The following is a 16,335-nucleotide window of genomic DNA, read 5'->3' on the forward strand; positions in this document are numbered from 1 at the left end:
CTGATTGCGTAGTAAACTCTAAATATTTATATGGGATCTGAATTGTGGTATTGGAAGTCTCTCTTATTTCCCTACAAATAACTTGTCTTAGTGGCATGCTAGGAATATTACAAATATATTGATTTTAACATTTATTTCTTTGAAAATTAACACAAAACTAAAATAGTATTTAATATTTATAACAAAATCTTACTAATTTACAAGAAAACAATTAATCAAATATTTCAATGCAACGATTGTGGACGTCCGTCCGATTCAAAGCAAAAAGCAAGCCAAAAGTATATCGCCGACGTAGTGGTCCGCGCGGCAACCGGTGCAGTATCGCGCCTTTTTTAATTTTTTTATTTCGCACGTCTGACCATGTCATCTTGCTCATTGTTGATTATTAGTATTGAAATTTTTAGGTGTCTTAATAATGTTCATTAAAAACAGACAATCTGCAAGTATGTCGTTTACAGGAAAGTTCCACTACGTCAAGGAATCTATGTGTTATTGTTATGAAATCCGAGAAACCTTTGTTAAATTTTTTTGTTATTTTTTTTTATTGCTTTGAATGACGAGACCAGCTTGCCGTTCGCCCGATGGTAAGCGATATGACCGTCCATAAACAATAGAAACACCATCCCACAATTTGAATTAAAAAGTATTGTTTGGTATTCCACTGCGCTCGCCATCCTGAGACATGATATGTTAAGCGTAATTATGTCCAGTAGTTACACACACTATAATGTTCTTTAAACCGGAACACAACAGTGACTACACACTGCTGCTTGTCGTCAGAAATAGACATTGCGGTAGTACCTACCCAGGCGGACTCTCACATATAAGAGAACCAGTAAAGTACTTTTGTAAGAATCATACTTGTTATGATTGCTTGAAGTTCTATTTAACCGTAATTCTTTTTTTAATTCAATAATATTATGACTGCTTAGGTTTTAATGAATTTCACAGATGTATTTCTTTTTCGCATTATTTTCTGTTACATATAAAATCTGTGTACAAATTCAATCATAGGTAAGTACACTGTTTCATGAAAGAATTGAAATAGAAGTAGCTCATACATCTAGTATTGTTTATTAGTATTTGAATATGAAATGTTATTGATACAAGACTATTCTCCGGATTTTTATATAATTATTTTCACCCGACGTTTCGAAGACTTTGCAGCCTTCATGGTCGCAGCTGCGACACTGACCATGTCAACCGTCAACCGTGGTTTCCGCATTTTAGTTTTACGATTTTAGTAATGTGAGGTTAAAAAAAAAAATATAATGCAATTCAATATTTTTACGTTAAGCAATATGACTTAATAAAAATTATACTTTCACCAGGCGAGGCCGTCGCATATTTCTGCTGCAAATGCTGGTGCTGTGCTTTGTGCCCCACGCGGCGCTCATCATGCAGAACTGCACCATCATGGCACAATTGTCGCAGACCCTGGACTCCTCAGTCAACCTAAATGCCGAGGTAAGGTACATAGCATTATGACATCAGTTGGTCTTTATTATGATGTGTGATCTTGTTGCTGGTATAGGTCATAGTACAGTAGGGCCTCGTTAATCCGCAGTGGCAATAACAAGACCATTTGCGGATTATCCAGGGGTCCGGATTATAGTATGCCATATTTAATGGTAATAAAACACATTTTTAACATTAGTTTCTTTAATTAATTTTTAAATTAAAGCATAAAGACAAAATTATACATGTTCAGAATTACAACCATGTAATAAAGACAGTAAGTTAAAATAAAACATTAGTTAATTTTTCTTGATAAACAGACTGTCGACGGGTTGACTTATGGCAGCGTGGGTGTAGGTACATCCACCTTCCTCACGAACCTCATTGCCCTACCGGATTACAGCGATCACCGGACAAGCGGGAGTTTGGATTAAGGAGGCCCTACTGTATATTGTTTCTTAAATTTTCGAGGATGTTAGAAAATGCAATGAAACAGCCTTTTAAGATTTTATTGCGAATTTAGTTTATTGAAATAAATTGTTGACTCTTCAAATTTTGACTTGATTCTTTGTTTGTAGGTAAACACGATCCTCTCCCTCAGCGAGCTGGTGGTGAGCTTAGAAGACGAACGGCTTCTCGTGACGCAATGCTTGTTTTCCGACGACACGCAGGTCGACAAGTAAGTATACATCACTTTCTATTGATATTTACTATCAGGTAAAGTAAAAGCATCTGTCGCTTTCTTGGTTTGATGGTGCCGTCTACATACAGTAGACTGGGAGATCCCGGGTTCAGATTTCGAGTCGTAATTCGGACAAACATTTAATAACAATAATGATAACATCAGCTCTGTATTATATACTGTCCCACTGTTGGGCACGGGCGTCCTCTACTACTGAGAGGGATTAGGCCTTTGTCCACCACGCTGGCCAACATTTACTATGGGTTTTTTTGACCCTATCTACTCGGGACTATTTTTCAAAGTGGAAGTGTTAGATGAGCTGATTGTAAAGACTAAACCTTAAACTTACTGCGTCATGCTTTAAGAGTAATTTGAGTGGAATCCACATTCGTATAATGGCAGATAGAAAAAGGAGAAATATGAGCATCTTGGCAGGAAGGTATTGGCACTAACATAAGCTGGGTAAGTTTTGCTGGTGGTAGGATATATTTTATATCCGCCCGGATAGCGACCACCGTACACAAGGTATAAAAACCCGCTATAGCCCCACGTAAGTGTGTCGCGTTCAGAGATCAGCCTGTGCATATCCAGTTCCAACAGGCCGGTATGATTGTGTCGACTGCCAAGGGGTAATCATCTCTCGTCAGCCGACATTCTACTGGATCTCCACTTAGCATCCGGTGTAGTGGGGTCACTTGGCCGTGCTCGTGTAAAAAGAAGAAGACAAGGCTAATAATAATAATAATATCAGCCCTGTATTATATACTTGCCCACTGCTGAGCACGGGCCTCCTCTACTACTGAGAGCGATTAGGCCTTAGTTCACCACGCTGGCCTAGTGCGGATTAGTAGACTTCACACACCTTCGAAATTCCTATAGAGAACTTCTCAGATGTGCAGGTTTCCTCGCGATGTTTTCCTTCACCGTTGAAGCGAACGATAAATTCACAAAGAATACACACGTGATTTTTAGAAAAGTCAGAGGTGTGTGCCCTTGGGATTTGAACCTGCAGACATTCGTCTTGGCAGTCCGTTCCACACCCAACTAGGCTATCGCCGCATTTTAGATGAGGTTAGGTAGGTAAGCAAAGAGAAATTATATGACAAGGTGTAAGATAATATTTTTTGCTCGGCAAGCATGAGCTGGTAAGACAATGGAATCGATGCCTATCACATTTCCAAGGGTTCTTTATATTGTGCCCAAGTGGTTGAAGTTTTCTAATATACATATTTTTTATTTTTATATTTACACATACTGAAAAAAAAAAGATAGGGGTCGCATCGTTCCACATTTGGCAATTAATTATAGTGTAATTCCCATAATATGGCGATTAGTCACAAAATATAATTAAAGTGACAAATATTACGTCACGACGTGACGTCACATTACCGTCATCACTATTTGTAAGAGTATAAGTAAACTTTTTATATCCCTTGTATTAATATATTAAGTTTTCATCGCGCCTATTTTTTATTACCGTATTTTGGATGTATACATTATACAGTGAGCGAAAGCTGGTATTTTCGTCAATAAAAATCACAGTCAATCGTATGATATAATAAATAATTGTATACATACAAAAAATTAAATCAATAGATAGTTTGGTCTAAAAGAGATTTACAAAATAAATGATTTATAACTGCGACGAAAAATTAGAGATGTCAGGTAATAATCGGATACGTCTGTCTCCTAAAGTAAACTTCACGTTATCTCACAAGCCTTCAGTTATTTGCGTTCATTGTGTGAGGTTTATTCTATGTATAATGCGGGGAATCCGCAAGGTTTAAGACAAGGAATTACGTCGTGAGGGATTTTTGTCTTTCATTTATTTATTTAAAATCGAATATAAGCTTGCAGTGAAGGTACACCCAAACGCTTATATAATAATTAGTAATTTAATAAGAACAACGCAGAACATTTAATTATTGTAGTTAGAGAAGACTCACTTCGTATGACTTAGAAAAATAGATAGGTAAAGTTATTGCATCAAATTTTGCACTTTTAAAAGGCGTGTTGCGAAATAAAAGTAAATAAGATATTTCTGATCTCTGATAACCTCATTTTTTTAAACGATTGAGTGTTTCCAGAGATTACTGGCTATAATTTTTTTTATTACTATTTTAGATAATATTCGGCAAGTGACACGATACGAAGTGTGATATAAATAACAATTTCGCGTGGAATTTAAATGGCAACGTGATAGATAATAAAGGTTTTCATATAGACCAATTTATCTCAACTTTTTGACGTAAAGCACACTATTTGTTTGCAGACTTACTCTATTTTCGGACGTCATATCGGTTTTTACAAAATATTTATACTACATGATAAAATTATATGTATAGGGTTTTATATTGCATCAGATGCTACATTAATGATTTCTTAAGTTTATGCGAATGTTAGACATTGTTGTAAAACTATTTTATTCTAGTTTTTATATAATAATTCAATTGTATAATTGTTAATTGTAGGTAGATATTGTAACTGACTTTTCGGACGACCAATACCCAAGTCCCCCTGTGGCCATGAAGGCTGCAGTCTAGGAAACTTCGGGAAAAATAATAAAATAAAAAACCGCGATAAAGTAGGTTTATTTCTGAGTTACGCTAGTTATACTTGACCAGGAAAATAAAAAACTTGCTTTGGAGACGTATCTTTTGCTGCTTGTTTTAATGTTTTCAGTACAATAAATTAATTCCATGTTTTGTATGGTCACGGGGGGAACTCGAAGCCAGTCAGCAAGGCTGCAAAGTCTTCGAAACTACGAGAGAAAATTAAAATATTAAACCGCGATTAAATCCGAAAAACAGTTTAATTTAAATATCTAATATTCGCGTTAACATAAGAAATCTTTACTCGGTGAAGTTTTTTATTTTCCTGGTCTATACAGAAAAGTAAAGTTTATGACATTGTAGGACAATTTTACACCTCTTCTTTTCCTTCTTACTATAATTTATTGAAATGTTTACGACTGATCTGACTTTAATCCTAATGTATGTAGTATGCACTCGGCAAATATTAGAATAGCCACTAAGTAATGACAGACCTGGGATTTGAATCCAAGACCTGTTTCACAGGTTATAAATCAGCGTTTGTGAGCTGTGAATCTTGTGAAATAGTGGCAGCCCCCAAGGAGGCCAAAGACAAGGGTAACCTCTAGAAAAACTGAAATGAGTTAAATGTTTCAGTCATACCAAGTTAAGAACATTTCTTATATCCTATGCAAATTAATAAACACATTGGTATATTATTAAATAGCTTTTGCTTGTAACTACACCCGTGTGAACAAGTTTTTCCGGGATAAAAAGTAGCCCACAGCACCGTGGAGTAATGTGGTTACCTATGGCGTCCTGTTACTGAAAAAGAAAAAAATCAAAATCGATTAAGTAGTTCCTGAGATTCTTGAGTTCAAACAAAGAAACAAACAAACCCTTCAACTTCATAATATTAGTATAGATATAAATCCGACGAGATTAGTTCTCTAAAAATATAGCTCTGTTGCCTCTGGCAAATGATTCCTCGCAAGTATTCCCTCTGTGATATAATTTGTTTATTGCCCGCCGCAAATAAGGGTGGATTGTACGGGACCGTTTATAACGCGAACGGAGCGGTCGCTCGAGGCGTCAGGCGCTACCCGCGGCGCCCTTAGCGTTAATGGAGTGGATTGGACGGGGGTTGCCGGGATCCAGGTCCTAGTGAAGGGGCAAAGGCTCTAAAGGCACGGACATATACTTGGGACTGAAAAAGGTCGCTAGGAAAAAGCGGCGCCAAAAATATTTCGCTCAGGGCGCCGGAATAGCTAAGGCCGGCCCTGGGATTGCAGGCTCTTAAACATTCCATTAAGGGTTGTCCTTTTAAATTGTACATACATTGCCGTGTTTACGTAAATTTCGCTGGCGTATTACAGTGTTTATTTAGGGTATTGGCCTAATAATTAAAGGGACACGCTGTGGTAAATAATTGGTGTTAGTTAAAAATACCTTATTGGTGGTTTGTTATGTAATATCCGAAGTTAAAAAAAGTAAAATTTGTTTGTACACGTAATGAGGTTCTCTAAAATACTTGATACACGGCGATTTTTAGTAAACGATCCCGATTACTTTTTTTTTTAGATCAAAAATGCAATCAAAGTATTTTATGACATGCTTACAAATGAGTTATGGAATATATGTGGGAATTGAACTTTAGTGTGATGCAAGGGATATAATACAAAGTAAGCAAGATGAAAGAGAGAAGAGTGAATTGACAAAGTTTTGGAATGACTTTATAGCGACCACCGTACAAGGTGTTAAAACTCGCCACAGTGGCCCAGGTAAGTGTGTCGCGTTCTTGGATCAGCCTAAGTACATCCGGTTCCAACAGGCCGGCATAATTGTGTCGAATATGGAGGGGTCAGTCGACATTCTATTGGACTCCACTCCACTCCACTTACCATTAGGCGCAGAGAGGGGCATCAAGTGCACTTCACCGAGCTGGTAAAAAAATCACATTTTTATTATGAAATCAAATCCCACATGAATTATATTCATAAACGGTATCTGTGTATTTGTTATTGAGTTTAATAAAGTGAAGCGAATAAAACTAATCCATTATAGGCCATTTTGAATAGTGTAAATATCTATCTATTCAAATTTCAAACTAATATTGTACAAACAAAGGTTTTGTTATTGTTATCTGATATTGTTTGTTAAATGGGAAAGTTAGTTCCCACTTTAGTCTCGTTACATTAACCCTGATCATTCGAGCAAAACAACTATACAGTTAAGTTTGGAAGTCAGAGATAATAATTTACATTGAATTTAGTTTACGGCAGATTAGATCCTCTATAGTACTTATGTCAGTATATCTTATGTATAATATTTATTGTTATATATACAATATTAACTTTTGTATATCATAAAGCAGAGACATCCAAATTAGTTTTTGGTATCACACATAAAAATATAAAAATAATAATAACAATGAAAACTCACGCGGAATTGATGCATCCAACGTACCGCCTAGCCGCAGGGAGTTAGCAGGACATGTGCGGGGCCGCGGGGTGGGGAAGGGTGTGTTTATACCGGTCAGCTGTAATAGTAGATATCAGGGAGCGACCGACATGCGCCGGATTTTAATTAATATAAAAGGTAACCAGCTTGACGAAATTTGAATAGGTTTTTGGGTTAAATAACATATGTTGCAAATGAATGCAATGGATTGTGCTACTGATTCTCTATAAACTAATTTCGGGTTTGTAATATACTAAAAATAATTATATAATATCTCAAAACGATCAATGCGTTTAAAAATATAAAAATTAATCTCCCTCTGATGACAAGGTCTAAGGACCCAAACCACGTGGTTAGAGATTCAAAATGAGGAATCTCCTGACAATAATTACCGAGCTTTATTTAGTACATCTTATTATTAATGAGTACACGTAGGAATTTGTTTAGAATGAATGCATTTATCATTCTGTGCATTAAAACTATTTATTACTTGTCATCTATATATATGTAGAATATACGTCAATATTATTTGTTAGTTTATTTATTACTTTTCGTGCATGTTTAGCAAAAGCCTGGACCTTCCTTATTATTGATATTGCAATACTTGTAAATTTGGCCTGTTGCCTTCCCTCAGAAAACAAAATAAGATAAATAATAGACGACCTGTAGACCCAGTATTCACACTGGATTTACAGCTAGGCTTATTTTAATCATTGTAATGGACTCTCCTGATATTTTATCTTGGAACAAAACATTTACGCAGCGGATTCGTAAACAAAAGCTTGTCAGGCCTGTTCGTTGAAAAATATTTCGATTACAAATATTAAAGCCTGTTCGGGTAATGATTGCTCTGATTCACAGTATTGTATTGTGAGTTGTGAATTCTGCCGTCAGCGAAACGTAGAATTCGGTTTTTGTATTTACGTCATGCACAATTTTTGAATTCGAAAAGTAATTATTGGAAATTGCTTTTATAAAAGTTTTATGTTCTAAAATGTAGGTTTTTGACTGCCTTGGTGGCATAGTTGTAATTGTACACGGTACGACTACCGCGTTGAGGTTCTAGGTTCGAATTCCGGGTAGGTTCAAAATAATTGTGACTAAGTTTTTATATCTTTAAATTACCCAGCCGCAGCTCGGAGGCAGGAAGTTGGCGGTTTGATATCCCAGTGCTTTAGAAAGCATGTAAAGCCGTTTGTCCTGCGCCTGATCGCTCTCCGCTCATGCTGGATTGCCGTCTCACCGGACTATGAGAGTAAAGAAATAGAGAGTGCGAGAGAATATTATTATGTGCAGTAGTTACACTGGCTACACTGTCATCAAACCGGAATACAACAGTCACTACATACTGCTGCTTGGTACCTACCCAGGCGGACTCTCACATATGGGAAACGTACCACCAGTAATGCAAATTTGATATAAATAACTTCATACTAAATCAGCACCACCGCTAAGTCAACGCCTTTCTCCACTTGTTATCACTTCGTCTAGCTTCATGGCCTGCGCAACTCCATTAGAGTTATAACAAATTGTCCAATATCGAACTTTCTCGAAATTCCTGTTAAGAGTATAAAAAACGCATAGTTACAACAAATGTTTTGCCTTTTATTAAATAAAAAAATATTTATCTTACTTTTCTATTAGTATGAAAATTTATTAAACGTTTTCTTTTGGCTCCGTTATACAGTTGTAAATTATTTTTATAAATAGTTGTTGATTGTTATACAAGATGGTACATTGGGAACAAGCCAAATGTCTTGCAATACATTTAGGTTTATAATTTTTTTGGAATTATTTCAACATATCTAAGTGTAGAAGTGTGTGTGCAGTATTGTTTTGGCTGTAAGGGAAAATGATGCAATTTTACTTTTAGAAGTTATACAAAGTAGTTTTATAAGTAAAAAATAATAGAAGTTTACTGTTTAGTAGCTATTCATCGATTAGTTTTATAATAAAGGAGATGTTATCTGACAAAGGACTTTAAATGCAGTGGATATATACAATATAAAACGTATACCTTTGATAGCTATATTTGGATATGTTAGCGGCGATAGCCTAGTTTGGTGTGGAACGGATTGCCAAGACGAATGTCCGCAGGTTCCAATCACAAGGGCACACACCTCTGACTTCTAAAAATTATGTGTATATTTTCTGTGAATTATCGCTTACTTTAACGGTGAAGGAAAGCATCAAGAGGAAACCTGCATGCATACCTGAGAAGTTCTCTATAGGTATTTTGAGGCTGTGCGAAGTTTACCAATCCGCACTAGGACAGCGTGGTCGACTAAGGCTTAGGCCTTGGAAATAAAGAAGGATTAGTCCTTCTCAGTAGTAGAGGAAGGCTGTGCCCAGCAGTGGGACAGTATATAATACAGGGCTGATATTCTTATTATTTATAATTATTATATTAATATTTAATGTAACGTCTAGTTTAAACGATTATTATAACCCAATTAGGACCTGTTGAGAAGATACGGTGAAAGGTTCTCAAGGATTACCTCATGTAATCAGGGATATTCAATAGCCTTAGAAAAACTTCAGACGAGGAAAAAAACAACAGTAAGACGAACCATGTTGTTTTCCTTACATATCGACAACAAAATTATACGTGAAAACGCCTCGCCGAAAAATTTATCCAGTTAATTTTTTTTTCATAGCAAAATAATTTATCTTTGGCACTTTATATTAAATTTCTTTGTGAATTTATCGTTCGGTATAACGGTGAAGGAAAACATCGTGAGGAAACCTGCACATCTGAGAAGTTCTCTATAGGAATTTCGAAGGTGTGTGAAGTCTACCAATCCGCACTAGGCCAGCGTGGTGGACTAAGGCCTAATCCCTCTCAGTAGTAGAGGAGGCCCGTGCTCAACAGTGGGCAAGTATATAATACAGGGCTGTTATTATTATATAAAATTTCAAAAGCGTTTATTTTAATTGTAATATTTAAGTAAAAATAAAATACAATAACCTCATAACCTGAGGTGTTTAAAATGAAATGATTTATTTCAGGCTCGTTTTTAAGAGTTCTATCGATTTTAGAAAAAAATACCTTTAAAGAGTTCTAATTTCATTAGACATACAGTTGTATGTTGAAATTGAAATAGTTATTTCACTATAATATTATTATTAAAAAAATAGTTTTGGCTTTAGCTCAAAAAGCATGAAGAATACTTACACAATAAAAGAAACATTATATACTTAATTTAATTCGAAAAAGGTTTTACACTCGAAGACCCGTAGATAGGGTTGCCAACCGTACTATAATATATAGTATTGTACTATGTTTTGGGTCTGCATACTATGTATTGTTTAAGAAATATATAGTACGCAAAAATACTATATATTCAACATCTCATCTAATAAATAAATCCTTCATTTTTAAAATATATGAACACACCTTTACATTAACTTTTGACTGATGGGATAGCATGTATCCGAACTTTTATAGAAATAAATCAGTAACAAATATATATTTGTCTATTTTTTTGCTTTTTCCATTAAATACTTTATTTTTTATACCTTGTTTTAAAAATACTATATTTCAGCGAAGAATTTTTGGCAACCCTATTCGAAGACAAAGTCGTGAGCAACGTCTAGTGCAATATTCATTTTTTCCTCTCGCACTGTCGAGCATATTTTTCAACAGCAATGTAGGTCCACTTGTTGCTCCCCTACCTACCCGTAAGGAACAAAAGCGTGAGCTTATATTACGTTTGATTTGTTTTCAGAACGAAGTTGGGTGACAAGTTTTCAAACACAGACGCGCTGTTGGGACAAATGCTGCCGAAGCTGACGTTAGATGACTACAAGATGACGCTGTAGTGAGTAATCATAAACATTCACAGTCTTACTTATAAAAAATTCGCAAACCTATGCTTATTTAAACCACAAATTTAGTCGATCAGCTGTTAGTCAAAAGCCGCCATCTTGTCTCTTAATAAAATTTAAAACTAGGAAACCGGTGATGTTATTGACAGCTATTTAAGCGATTCTTAACCACCTCTTAACGCTAAAACAAGTTTACAAGTACCCGACCCAGCTTATAGGTACTAAAAATATGTATATATGCCGTCTGAAAATCGTTCTAATAATAATTATGTTTTACATAAATTACGTAAGGGAAGTCGGCAGGAATTGGGTCATCCTTTCGCCACAGTAAACAAACATTTTGGTTGTCATGGTTACCTTCTTATTGGTTATTTATTTTTGACTACCTCGGTGGCGTAGTTGTACACGGTACGAGTACGACTTTGCACAAATTTGCACTTTATGGTAATAATTATAAGACAACATTTACTATTTCCAAGTGGCGCGGGTTGTACCTTGCGGTACTTTATACATAAAGAAGTTAGTTCTTTTGTTATTTTTAGAGATGCAGCATTCTGTAATTCAGTTATGAGGCTTCTATTTATAGACAGGTCGCTTTGGAGTCGAGTCGACCCGCTCGTGACATCATTCATTGTACAATCAGCTACAAAAGTCGTGTACTGTATAATATTATTTATGTAGGCATGTATATAATAACTATACTCTAGGGAGGCAGGGCCCCAAAGGATATTTCGAAAATATGGAAAAAATTGCCATTAAAAATTACAGGAAGGGAGGGGGTACAAAAATTATGGACTTATACCTTTTGAGAATTAGCGTGATCCCAAAAAAGTAGTGACAAAAAAAGTCCTGCATATTATATTAAGTAGGTTTTATATTTATCAGTGGCGAAGCATGAAATTTTCCGAAAGGTAACCCGACACAAAATATTGGTACTAATATGCATAAGTGCGATCTGCTAATCGTTCTAATGATAACTATATTCTACACTATTCTAAATAAAGGGAAGCCGGCAGGAATCGGATTATATGGACCCTTCGCCACTGATATTTATAAATTATATTAGACTTTTTTAGTTAATGTTTTGTCCACTATCATCTTTCGATGTGCACACCTACTTTCTTTAGTCTCTGCACCACCTAAGGTTGACTGGTAGAAAATGACTTCGGCATTAAGTCCGCTTCTCTATATATAAAGTGTAATAAATGAAAAAAGTTGCTGAAAACAAAATCACAATCGTTTTGTCTACGTTAAAAACTTCTTAATTTATTTTATTTAAATACAAGAAAAAAATCGTTCGTAGTTATTGTAAAAGCATTTTGAAAATTTTTATTTGTTCAATTACTTTTGTTGCTGACTGTACTAGGAATACAGATACTCTTAGAACGTAATTGGGGTGTCGGGTAAAATCGATAGAAACTCTATTATTGTGAGAATTGGAAAAGCGAATTTACATACAATTGATAATTTCCGACACATTCAGATGCCTAATACGAAAATATTGAAATCGACGGCATAACCTTGAGCTACTTAAAGCCGCTTCACAATTCTAGTAAATATTAACCACGAGTTAACGTTGACAGTTAATGTGTATGGTTTTATTTGTCATTTATTTAGGCGCTTGATTTGTATTTGATCATAATCGTATGTTATAAGCTTTATACCGTGATTTCCCGCAGGAAAGATACTACGTAATATATTATTTGGATCGAATGTAGGTACAAAACATAATATAGTATTGTAATTTATATGTTCCGATATATTCTGTCGGATGGCATGCAAGAAAAAAGGTTTGCATAACATAAATCAATTTACAAAATAACAGCGTCCTATAATAATGTCAATAATTAGATTTTTGATCGCTCATTGTCAGTGTCATTTTTTGTTTTTGTTAGTAAATGAAACCACATATTCTTCTTTACTTCTGCTAACATAGTAAAAAAAATAACAAATATTGTCGGCAGAAATCCCGGTATTGAATACACCGTAATTTTATAGTCGTTTTGGAACCGAAACATTTTTAATTCTGTATCAATAATAGAGTGTCAAAATTTACCAATGTAATAGAAAAAAAAAATATATATAAACTAAAATTCACGTTTACTAATAATAAATGAGAACTCGTGGTGTTTAATCTAAATCTCACGTACTATGATCACTATGATCGGAGCCATTCATACCTAAGCGGAAAAATATAAAAAAAAACAATGAGACCGGCGCGCCGCGTCCTTAGGTAGGTACATAACGTTTATTTTTAATTATCAACACTACAATGAATTCACAATGTTTTTTGGTCCTATAAATTGTTCTAAGTTACTACTCGTTCCAAAACAACTATAAAATCACGATGTATTATCGTTTACCGATTACTCAGACAGAGAAGTCCTTATGACTCATTAAGAGTATTATGGACAAATCACTGAATAACTTGGCAAATAACTTGTACACAATTATAAATATGAATTATGATTAACGAATACCCCCGAATGAGCTGTTTACGCGCTTGTGTTCGTCACAATTCGTCTGTACTCCGCCATGAAATGAAAACAACTCTTCCATTCTGGAAAAGTTGTTACAACCACAATTACTGGTGGTAGGTTTCTCATATGTGACAGTCCGCCTGGTAGGTATATCGCAATGACTACTTCAGCCGCCAAGAACATTGTAGCCAGTGTAACTACTGGACATAATAAGACTTAACATCTCATGTCTCGAGACGGCAAGCGCAGTGGGTTACTAAAAGATAGATTGTAATTTAAGTTGTTGGATGGTGTTTCTACAGTTTATGGGCGGTCGTATCGCTTATCATTAGGCGAACACCAAGCTGGTCTCATCATTCAAAGCAATAAAAAATAAGCTTAGCACTTCAATATTTATTTCTTACATACATACATAGATAGTATCACGCCTCTATCTCATAAAGGTAGGCAGAGACTATGGATTACCATTTTTCACGATTCTGGCATACTTCTCTCGCTTCCTCCACCTTCATCAATCTTTTCATGCATTCCCGCCGGTTCAGGGTACTTTTGACCTGTCCTTTAGTAAGAATGTAAGATATCTGACATTCGAAGGTTCAGTGCGGTCGACCCCTACCGGCTCTTCAAAATAATAAGTATACAGCATTGCGTACATATAATATTCGCTCTTGTAAATATACTTTGTTTATTCATATGTATAAAATTTTACATGCAGCCATTTTCGAGAGGATGTTGTCAATATACGGTAAGTGATATCATTTAGTTCCACAACAATGTTTAAATTCAATCATTTACCTGTTTGTTTAATAAAGGTTACATGCAGGTATTATAATAATATAAAGTTGGAAAGTCTCACCATATTTTACCATTACAGGGCTAAAATTTTTGGCCGAAAATAATATTAAATATAAGGGCAGTTGGGTTACTTTACATAAATTCAATCAATCACATTTTATTTATTACTTTACATTTATAATATTTATTATTATTATGGGGAAATTCTTAAGTTTAAATAAATTAATCTTTACCCCGTCTTTAATAAGGACTAAGTTTATAATAATATATTACGGGCCCCATTCTGTAGTTACTCTTCCCTACTACAACTCTCAGATTCTGCGTAAAACGTTTAGTACTTAGTCTACCTTCTTGTATAAAACTAGGAACATCCAAATCCGTATACATACAATGTACTTAAAAATATACAGTGACATTTTTTATTTTTGTTAGTAAATGAAACCACATATTCTTTTTTAGTTCTGCTAACATAGTAAAAAAAATAACAAATATTATCGCCAGAAATACCGGTATAAAATTTCTGGATTATTCATCTTTTGTAGTTTAATGGGAGTATGGTGTGTGGGTAAATGTTTTTCTGACTAAATTGTGATTTTAATTTCTTATGTTAAACATTGAAATAAAACTGTTGTCCGGATTTTATCGTGTTTTTTTGTATTATTAGTCCCGGGACAAGGTTACGGGGAGTCCCCCTCGTATTTGTAAAGGCTGCAAAATCTTCGAAACATTGAAAATGGTAATATAAAAACCACTTAAAAATCCGAAAAAATAGTTTCAATTTAATCAAAGTATCATGTTGCTGCTCCGAGAAATTCCTTTGAGTAGTAGTACTGGCCTTGAGGTATGTAAAATTAAAACAACTTTGTATTAGTATTTATTTTGTTTGAGATTTACACTTTTTTATACATCTATGGTTAAAATAACTAATGGTAAAGTGTTATTTTCGAGAACACAAATACATGGTTTCATTTATTAACGCAATGTCGACATGGCCCTGTATAATAATACATCTATGTCAAGTCGTAGTTTACTTGGAACTTTATATCTCTCATCAGTTTGTTTCTCAGCCCTCAGGGCGGGAAAAATATCAGTAATTTACGATTCAACGAACACAATTAAGTTGCCCGCTGTTGGAATTTGTGCTCGATATCACAAAATATATAATAGTATTAGGTCCGATCATTGGGGGAGGCCTATGTTCAGCAGTGGACTTCCTGTGGCTGGGATGATGATGATTACGTCCGATATGGCGACGGATTTAGCCTTTATAACATAAGCTTAGTAAATTTCGCTGGTGGTAAGATATATTTTATGTCCGCCCGAATAGCGACCACTGTACACAAGGTGTTAAAACCCGCCATAGTGGCCCACGTAAGTGTGTCGCGTTCCGGGATAAGCCTGTTTATCCGGTTCCAACAGGCCGGCATAATTGTGTCGACTGCCGGAGGGTAATCAGCTCTCGTCAGTCGACATTCTATGGGACCCCACTCGACTTACCATCAGGTGCAGTGGGGTCACGTACTACACTACTATATTCTCTACCAGAACTCTTGACGAAACAGATAGTGCTTGTTTTTATCAACCAATTATGTTTTTAAAAGCAATTATGTTAAAAGCGTAGAATGTTCATTTATTTCGTACATTTTTAGCCTGGATTTCTAAGGGATTGGTTCGCCAATTTCACTCGATAGCTGAAGCCTTTCAGTTTCATGACTCTAATTACAGCACATCGAAGACTAATTGAAACCTACTGACTGAAGTGTAATTATTTTTGGAATTTAAATTGAAATATTGGTTTTTAAACGGTTTTTATTGATTCAAATAAAATTGAACATTTGTTTTGGAGGTTATTTAAATTTTTAGTAAGCTTTTTGAACATGTTATGATTTGTATAGGTTCACGGACTTAAGAAAAAAAATATACAAATAAATGGGGAATTGAAACACAATCTAGTCGGCTTAGATTGCGTCACAAGACCGCGTCTGCATAATTAACTTTTTTACGACGGGATTTAATAATTTGTTTGTTCTGGAAAATGCGATTTCGAAGGCAGTTAGTAATGATTTATGTCTAGTTATAAAACTAAGGAAAATGCTATTTA

General features: G+C 35.1%; 1 protein-coding gene across 1 annotated transcript in view; it reads left to right on the forward strand.

The window, feature by feature from the left end:
* The first annotated feature begins 2,049 nt into the window (after positions 1–2,049).
* Positions 2,050–16,335, forward strand: part of LOC115445250 (atrial natriuretic peptide receptor 2) — a 104,592-nt gene continuing 90,306 nt past the window's right edge. The window contains exons 1-2 of the mRNA XM_037438534.1: positions 2,050–2,137; positions 10,860–10,952. The gene's annotated coding sequence lies outside the window, so the exon portion shown is untranslated. The remainder of the gene's footprint in view (positions 2,138–10,859; positions 10,953–16,335) is intronic.

The sequence above is a fragment of the Manduca sexta genome, chromosome 14 (genome assembly GCF_014839805.1).
Source record: "Manduca sexta isolate Smith_Timp_Sample1 chromosome 14, JHU_Msex_v1.0, whole genome shotgun sequence".
Lineage (NCBI taxonomy): Eukaryota > Metazoa > Arthropoda > Insecta > Lepidoptera > Sphingidae > Manduca > Manduca sexta.